The sequence below is a fragment of the Eulemur rufifrons genome, chromosome 18, assembly GCF_041146395.1.
Source record: "Eulemur rufifrons isolate Redbay chromosome 18, OSU_ERuf_1, whole genome shotgun sequence".
NCBI lineage: Eukaryota > Metazoa > Chordata > Mammalia > Primates > Lemuridae > Eulemur > Eulemur rufifrons.
The window spans coordinates 44,453,083-44,461,468 of NC_091000.1; the positions used below are offsets into that span (position 1 = coordinate 44,453,083).

General features: G+C 34.2%; 1 protein-coding gene across 3 annotated transcripts in view; it reads right to left on the minus strand.

The window, feature by feature from the left end:
* The window catches only part of FSTL5 (follistatin like 5), a 642,677-nt gene extending 636,011 nt beyond the window's left edge, over window positions 1-6,666 (minus strand). For all 3 annotated transcript variants that reach the window (XM_069493244.1, XM_069493243.1, XM_069493242.1), the window contains exon 1: window positions 6,273-6,666. The gene's annotated coding sequence lies outside the window, so the exon portion shown is untranslated. The remainder of the gene's footprint in view (window positions 1-6,272) is intronic.
* Between the last annotated feature and the right edge of the window lie 1,720 nt (window positions 6,667-8,386).

The following is an 8,386-nucleotide window of genomic DNA, read 5'->3' on the forward strand; positions in this document are numbered from 1 at the left end:
AAAATATCTATGAAGAAATGATAACTGACTCCACAAAGAATGAGGAACAGTGAATCAAAAGTTTGGTATACACAATGTTGCAAAAATTTCAAGATTAAAAACTTTTATACACCAGGTTTCATTTCAAAGGTGAAACACTGAGTATTAATAACCAATATGTAAAATATTAAATAAAAGACCCCATAATCTTTCCACTTTAAAGTTAAACTTTCCACAAAATCGAACTTTTCTCTTTTTTTTTGTCTTTTATTTATTTATTTGCATAAATTTATGGGGAACAAGTGTAATTTTGTTATATGCACAAATTGGGTAGTGGTGAAGTCAGGGTTTTTAGGGTATCCATAACCCAAATAACGTATATCATACCCCTTATGTAATTTCTCAAATCTAACTTTTCTGTCTCCTTTGGGATCAATTTAATACAGACAACCAAAAACTTGTCTAATGGGCATTCAGTAGGGAATCTGATGCAAGTCTGTGGCCCACCTGGGAGCTGTGTTGTAATTACCACAAACAACAGTCATCTCTTCTCCTCAGTCAGCCTGAATGCCATATGAAACCAGAGAGCAACGGCTAGTAGTCAATATTTTCCTTTACCTCAAATAGAATTAGAAACAGTAAAGTATTTACGATTCCTAAGGATTCAAGAGTCCACCTATTTTGGTATTGTGCTTCAAATCCAGTAATTTTATTTTGATTATTTTATTTAATCTCACAGACTACTCAAAATATTGTAGCTAACTAGTCTGAAGGTTTAAATCCGGGTAGCAGTTGGTCACACAGGTGCTGAATGTTCAAAGCGGGTTGAAGATCACCACATATTTGTATTTGAATTTGGTGTCCAGTAGGAGTTTTTAGGGGAAAAAAGACTGGAACTCTTAGGAAACATTAGTCTATTCCATTCATCCTTATTCTGTTTTGTTTATGATAACAAGGAAAACCCTGGCTGTTGCTAATATTTTGAATAGTTTGTGAGATAGACTAAGGTAGCATTTTCATAGCATTATATACAGAGAGAAAACCCTTTAAGATTTTTGGTACCATACTTTCTAAAGTATGTATATTAAAAATTATATGCTATAAAATAATTTAAGTATAACTTAATAATTGAGGAAAAGTCTTAGGGGAAAAATAAGAGGCATTTACATTTAGTAAAGACAGTATCACAGAAGAAAAAAAAAGCCTAGTTTTGAAAGAGAGACACACTCAGTTGAATATTTCACCTAAACAGAGGTACTAGACATGTGCAGTGTAGCTGGCAAACTCAGTTTGATTCTCTAATCCACCTACTCCTAGTTGTATGACCACAGGAGAAAGTAGTGGAGAGGTTTAATGTGAGTTTCTGCTTTCTCATATGGAAAATGAATATTACAATGAATAATATCAACCTTTACACAGCTATGTAAATGATAAATGCCCTAATATGGATAAGATGACCTAATATGGCTATGTGTGTGTATACATATATTTTTTTCCTATTAATACTTTGAATGGTACCTATTTCTGTCTTCTTCCTCTTCCCAAACCATCAAGCAAATCCAGGCTCAAAGACCAAATGGCCAAACATCAATAGGCACTCCATTATGCAGCAGGAATGTTTTTACTAGTAGTAGCTCACTGGCTATTTTTCTTTAGAAATATGAAGGGCCTATCTCCTTAATCCTAAATGAGGTAGTTCAGAGTCTGATTGATATTAGGATCACAGAAATTTCTTGGGTTTTTAGAGAAAGGGCACATAACCACAGAGGGCTTGTAGGCATTTGTTTCTTCATATAAGTAAGGAACTTTTACTCTTAGGGTTTCAAGAATTAAAAAAAAAATAAGGCCTCACTGGTCATTATAACACTATCTAATGTGTTTTGTGGAAGTGGTCCAACTAAAAAAGGAAAATTATTTCCATTTCATCATCATCTTTGGGGAACATAGTTCAGGTGTATATGTTTTAATTGCTACTGTATGAATGTTTTAATTGCTACCTTGGTGTTACTTTCATAGAAAAACAAATCACTAAAGTAAGTTTCTCTATTACAATAAATACATTTAAATAAAACTCAATGAAAAGTTTTTTCAAATCTTTTGCATCATGCTTCAGAATTGCTAGAAGTGCTATGAACTAGTTATAAGTTAAAATAATATTCTTTGTATTGACATGCAAATGAATTAACTAAGCAACCACTCTGCTTTAGAGATTTACATAATTTGATACCAAAACCACATTAAATTAATATTAATTACTTTATTTTAAAGCAAAAAGGCTCAGAGTTAAGCTGTTCCTCTTCTCTCATTTCACCACATGTATGCATGAAAACACTAATCTGCAAGGAAGAAAAGTATTTTATGTGTGGGGGGTATTGAGGCTCTGTTCCTTAGAAATTCATGGCTTATTAGTCAAAGATATGTAGGAAGTTAACTGATGTGTCTCTTTTATAGGCAGTAACTTTCAAATCCTTTGTTAGAACTCATCATATTTTCTCATAATTAATGTAGTGCTGTAAACTCTTCATTATGCCCACATCCATTTTGTTTCTTATTCCTGGCAAATTTTAATTTCCAATTGTCTCTTTCCTTGCCAATCAGTGTAAGAGCTTCTAAATGGCATTTTTGTGCCCCCTCAAAATCTGGTATGTGTTCAAGTATCTTAGCCTAAATAAAAAATAACAATAATTAAAAGACATATTTGCCACTAAAAATTATATATTGTATTACAACTTATGATGTAAAGTATTTTCATATTAGGTAGCATGTCTTTGAACTTGCATGTTCTAGATCATCTCCATTGCATGTTTATTGCAGAGTAGAATCTACTATATGTGTATACACACACACACACATATTCTCTCTCTCTCTCTCTCTCTCTCTCTCCTTGTGTCAAGCACTTACACTATTATTTAATTCTTTGTCTTTTGGAAAACCCATTGGAATCCTGAGTTTATCAAAACACAATCTCATCCATTATAATAATATTAATTCCTCAATACCAAGGTGATTTAAAACACAAAGGGACCAATTGCTTTGTTGTGAGGTTACCAATTTAACTGGAAAATTAGAATATTTCCACAAGGGATCCTACAGCTCACCTAAAGTAAACTATACCCAGAAGACTTTGGAGGTGTTGAAGCAGAAGGTGATTAAGTCTGTTTGGTAAAGTATAATTGGTCACCTGGCTGTTACAATGATGCTAACAACAGGAAGTATTTTTTCTAGCCTATTAGTTCACAAGGGTCTTTTGAGCTTTATAATATATTAAATAACAAAAAATACGAGAGTTAGTTTGGCAATTTGGGGCAAATATAAATGATTAATAAGAATATTTCATTCAAGGCCTTTGGGTTTCATAGATAAATGAGCCTTAAAGATTATTAAAAAGGACCACTGTTTAGAGAAAATTCTCAATAAATTATTAGTCATATAACCTCTTATATGAAACTTTAAAAGTCATTTTTAAAATTTTTTCCAAACTTTTTAGAATATTTCAGGTTCATTATTACTTGTATTTTTCTATTGCCCATGTTACTAAATAGAAAAGAAAAAAAGAAAGTAATATATAGCCTTGATAACAGAAAACCCAAACTGATTCACCCTTATCTTAAATTTCACAAAATATATGTGGGAATTTATCTTATTTGTAAGGAAAAATTATCTAAAAGTTTTATTTTTTATTTAATTTTTGGTTTGACCGAGTTGCCTAAAATTGAGAAACAATTTGACTGTATCATGTGACAAATAATTAAATTATTTTAACAATTTTCTATATACTTTGTCAAAGTTCATCATCTTGTAGTCAATAGCACTTCATATATTTGCAGTGTCTCTTTAATGAAATGAATTAATGTCTTAACAAGCTATTCAATGCTTTGCTACTGAATATCCCTGTGCATTTTATACAAATAAGTTATAACTCCAATATATGGTCATTTCTTTGTGGAATAAAGAATTAATAAAGGGCCATCACATTTGAATATCTTTCATAAGTGTCTTCAAAGTTGGCAATTTTATTAGTTTACAGTGGAAATCTTATTCTCTATCCAAATAGTGTTTCTTGTGTGTTAAAATTGGGCGTTTGATGGGAACCTAATTTTTCCTTACTTCAGAACTAAGATATAAAAGCTAAATGTGTAGAAAAGTCACAAAAAATACTTCTGATATTTTAAGTTTGCAATATGCAATCTCTTTGACTTGATCTTTAGTACTATTATTGCCAGGAACATAGTTTGATCTTCATGTTTAATTATCTCATTGTGAGAACATTAAATTTCATTTGAAAGAATTCCAGATATTGGTACCTCAAAATAATTGTTTATACTCCAACAAGGATATGCCTATTGGAAAACTTTGTGCAAACAAAAGTCAATGAGACACTCAAATACATTTGAGTGAATATAATGTTTATATATGTTACTGCCTTTCCAGTAAGTTATAAAGTTAAGATATACATTAACGTTTCCAGATAAACAAAAAAACCCAAATACAATTAAAATTAAAATAAGCCATAATTCTGTTTTAAATTCCACAGTCTGATTATTTATAACCAATGTAATTAGTTTAAAAAAATTTACTATGTATGTAATAGTAAAGAATGATTTTATATACATTTAAAAGAGATTGTTTGGTATAAACTTCCTGGCTCAGTGTTTTATAAATTCTTTTCTGCCTTTCTACCTGTTCAGACTTTAAAAATTTGTGTGAATAGTTAACATAAGATCACATGACTGCCATGAATTCTACAAAGAACATCTGTTTAGGGTAAAACATATGATCAACTTAAGGAGATTTACATTTGACCTCTAGTGTTTGCAATAATATCCATTTCTTGTGACAATCACTCACACGTAGGGCTGGGAATCATATAAAATGAAAAATTTCTACCCAGAGGAATTATTTTAAAGCATAAACTCTTAGGCTAAACTTCATCCAATGCAACTAGAGTAGAAATTTTTATGGTATTTTAAAATACACAAATATTTAAACCTAGCTTAATATATACTCTTTACTTGCTGAAAAACAGCCCTAGTCAGTTCAACAATAATTATTAAGTATGAAACAGTTTTATATGTTACTCATTCCTATTAATATAGGACATCTAGTTGCAACCTAAACTCTCTCCCTGTAATGTAAAGGGAACACCCCCCGCCCCACTTTTCCAGCCATTGTATGTATTTAATCTAATGTCACTGAATGACAAAAATGAAAGATCACAATTCTATTTATCAGGCAAACCATCATGTCTGTCAAATAAAGTCATGAATAGTAATAAGAAATACAAGGAGTACCAGATAACTTCTATCATTTAATAATTGCTCACTATGAGACGTACTGTTCACTGGTTTTTCCACACTGAATTCTTTCTTCATACACACTCAGAACACACTGCCAATTGACAAAGGGAACATAGCTTCAAAAGAAAATCTTCTAAGTACAGAAAAGCTCTGTGTTAAGCATGCAAGAGGTTAAACATTGCTGAAATAGCGAGACATTTTCTCAGCCCACGCTTCCCAGTTCCATTCAATTACCAACAGCAGTAGCGACTATAATACAAGCTAATACTGTATTATTAAATCAGAGCTTCCCATTTACATCCACCTCTAACCCAAGGGGGTGGTGAGGGGATGACATTTACTAGTCAATAGCGGAACAAACAGCCCCCAACTTGGAAATACACATGACCTTGGGGTGTGGATTCTCAGAGACTGAGTTTCACAAGTTTTATTTGGATCTACTGCATAACAACACATCTAAATGAACCCAGCATGGTATAAATAAATGTTTCTACCTCTATCTTCTCCCCTCCAAAAAACGCTAGGCGAGCTCTGCACTTTGCAGCCCATGCTTTAGATATGGAAAGTAATATTGATTAACCAGAGATTAGGATTTCAAATATTTTTAAGATTATATTTGTTTTAAACAACTTGTTGGTTGATTTATTTAATGTCAGTTGCTAACGTATTTGGGGACTTGTGTTGAATGGTTCCTTTTCTTTGAGCCATGCTGGAGGTATTCCTCTAAAATATTTATATTTATTAAGCAAGATGTAACACGATGACATTAACTTCACAAAAAATAAAGCTCTCAACTTCCCCTCTAGAATTCAGTGCATAATCACCAACAGATGTTCTTGTAATAATAATAATTATTATTAAAATATTTCTGCAATCATTGCCAAAAGTCCAATTTCCAATTATAAAAATAAGCATAACTTGTTTCTAAATTTTTGTATAAAAGTCTGCATTTCTCCCCCACTTGTAATCATTTATAACAATATTATTTTTTCTTACCTTATTTTAACAGTCAAAAAAGTCCCCCAGAAAGATTCCTAAATGGTGTGGATATATAAACCACAATTAAAAAAAAAAAAAAGACACTAAAAAGATCGTCTTAGATGGGGAAAAAATAAAAATAGTTTGGTCTAGAACTACAGAAATCTCCAAAGTCACGCCTGAATGGGAGCCCAGGTGGCAAACAGCGGACTCTCTCCCACGTCCGATAACACACTCCTTTGTCAAGTTGAGATGGGTCCTGCTGGTGAAGCGGGTCCCACAGGGCACAGAGGATGCAAGAGGGCGTTGCCTCCAGGTACTAGAGCACCCGGTCCGTTTGCCTCTCAGGTTCAGCACCGGCAGCACCGTGGACAGCACCAGCTCCGCTCACCTCCAGTTTGTCTCAGTCACTGAACCAGGCTGATTCTCGCGCCTCCTCCTTAGGCGAGAGCGGCTGCCACTCAACCGGGGGTGCCCCGCCCCCACCATCTGACGTAACTGTTTTGCATATCAAGTCGCTGAGAGGTGAGGGGCCGCCCCCTTGACTGGGCTTCTGCTAGGGTCAGCTGTGGCAATCAAGGCGGCAAAATCCAGGCTTAAGATCAGCATGGGCATCACTGGACTTAAAGATCCATCGGCAACCGGTCCAGTGGAAACTAACTGCTTTGGCGGTGCTGGAGCCTCTGCCTCGCCGGGACTGCAGTTTCCGTGCACTCTGAAGATCGCTGCTGGCGCAGCTCGGCAGGAAGACGGGGCGGAGAGAGGGGGCAGTGGAGCACGGAGAGCAGCGGGTGGGGAGGCGAGTGGGGAGGTGACGGAAAATAGAATAAATCCATGCAACCATTCTTAAAAATATCCCTAACCCTTTTGATCTTCCTGACCAAACTTTGCTCCTTCTCCCTGTCTTTTGGTTATCGGAAAACCCATGCATTTGGTGTTCCTGCTCCCTTCGCTTGGTTCACGGAGCTGCTGGAGGGAGTCGATGCTGCAGAAACTTGTCTGGAGGAAAAAGAAAAAAAAAAAAAAAAAAAACTGCTTGAGCACTGGGAGAAAATGTGAAAGCATGCAACGCCAATCATCGTTTGTACACAAAATTTTTTTAAAACATTTTTGTTTGAGTGCTGCATAGCATATATCAGACTTCATATACGTTCCTATATAACCCACAGAACCTTCCCTATTCATGCTCATGATTTAAATCTATCTTCAAACTATGTGGAGTTGGAGATTCCAGGGGTTAAAAAAAAAAAATCATTTCATAATGTAAAAAGTGAAAGTTCTCAGCTTCAATTTCCACTGCCAAAATTCTGAAGGTTATGCAATATTTATTATGTCCAATATATCAATTGTTCTATGAAAGATGGGGTATGCTGGAAGCATTTTCATAGCCTTTAGTAATTGTCTCAGTGTATGTGATGTTTCTTGTCCCAGTGAAACTCTGAGGGCCTTGACGGCAAAAAAAAAAAAAAAAAAAAAAAAAGAGGACTTGCCACGCCAAATTCCACAGACTGCTTAAAGTAGTAAACAAACACTTTTGGTGAACTGAAACAATCAAGCATCCAGAAGGGGCATTATTCACATACTCTCCACGTGTCCCACTTACTGCCATCTGACTTACTTGTACAAAGAAATGGCCACATAAAACTAAGGCTAAATTTTCTTAAGTTGGATACAACATATTTCATAGAAAGTTATTTATTCCAAAAATTTCACAGTATTTAACACATTATTTTTCATCAGAATTCATACTTACTGATATATGTCATCATATTCCAGAAGTCTAACATAATTTAGCACTGGATCACTCACGAGCATTTTCAGAGACTCTAATCAAATAAATATACTTGTTTATTTCCTATCAAGAAAAATAATTAATAAATTTAACTTTCTGAAATATTTAAGAAGTTATGTAAGGAAGCATATTTACCTTGTGGGTACATATACTAAAATTCCTTCTTTGCAGTTCCTTAAACTAGAGAAAATTGTGAAAAAATATGGTATTTTTGCTTTTGGGGAAACATCCATTTTTTCTGCTTTGCACCCACACTAAACATTTCTTTGCAGCTTTATTTTAGAATTTGTCAGTTTCTTTCCTAAATATGCAATTTTGGGGCATTATCCCTCCAACACAC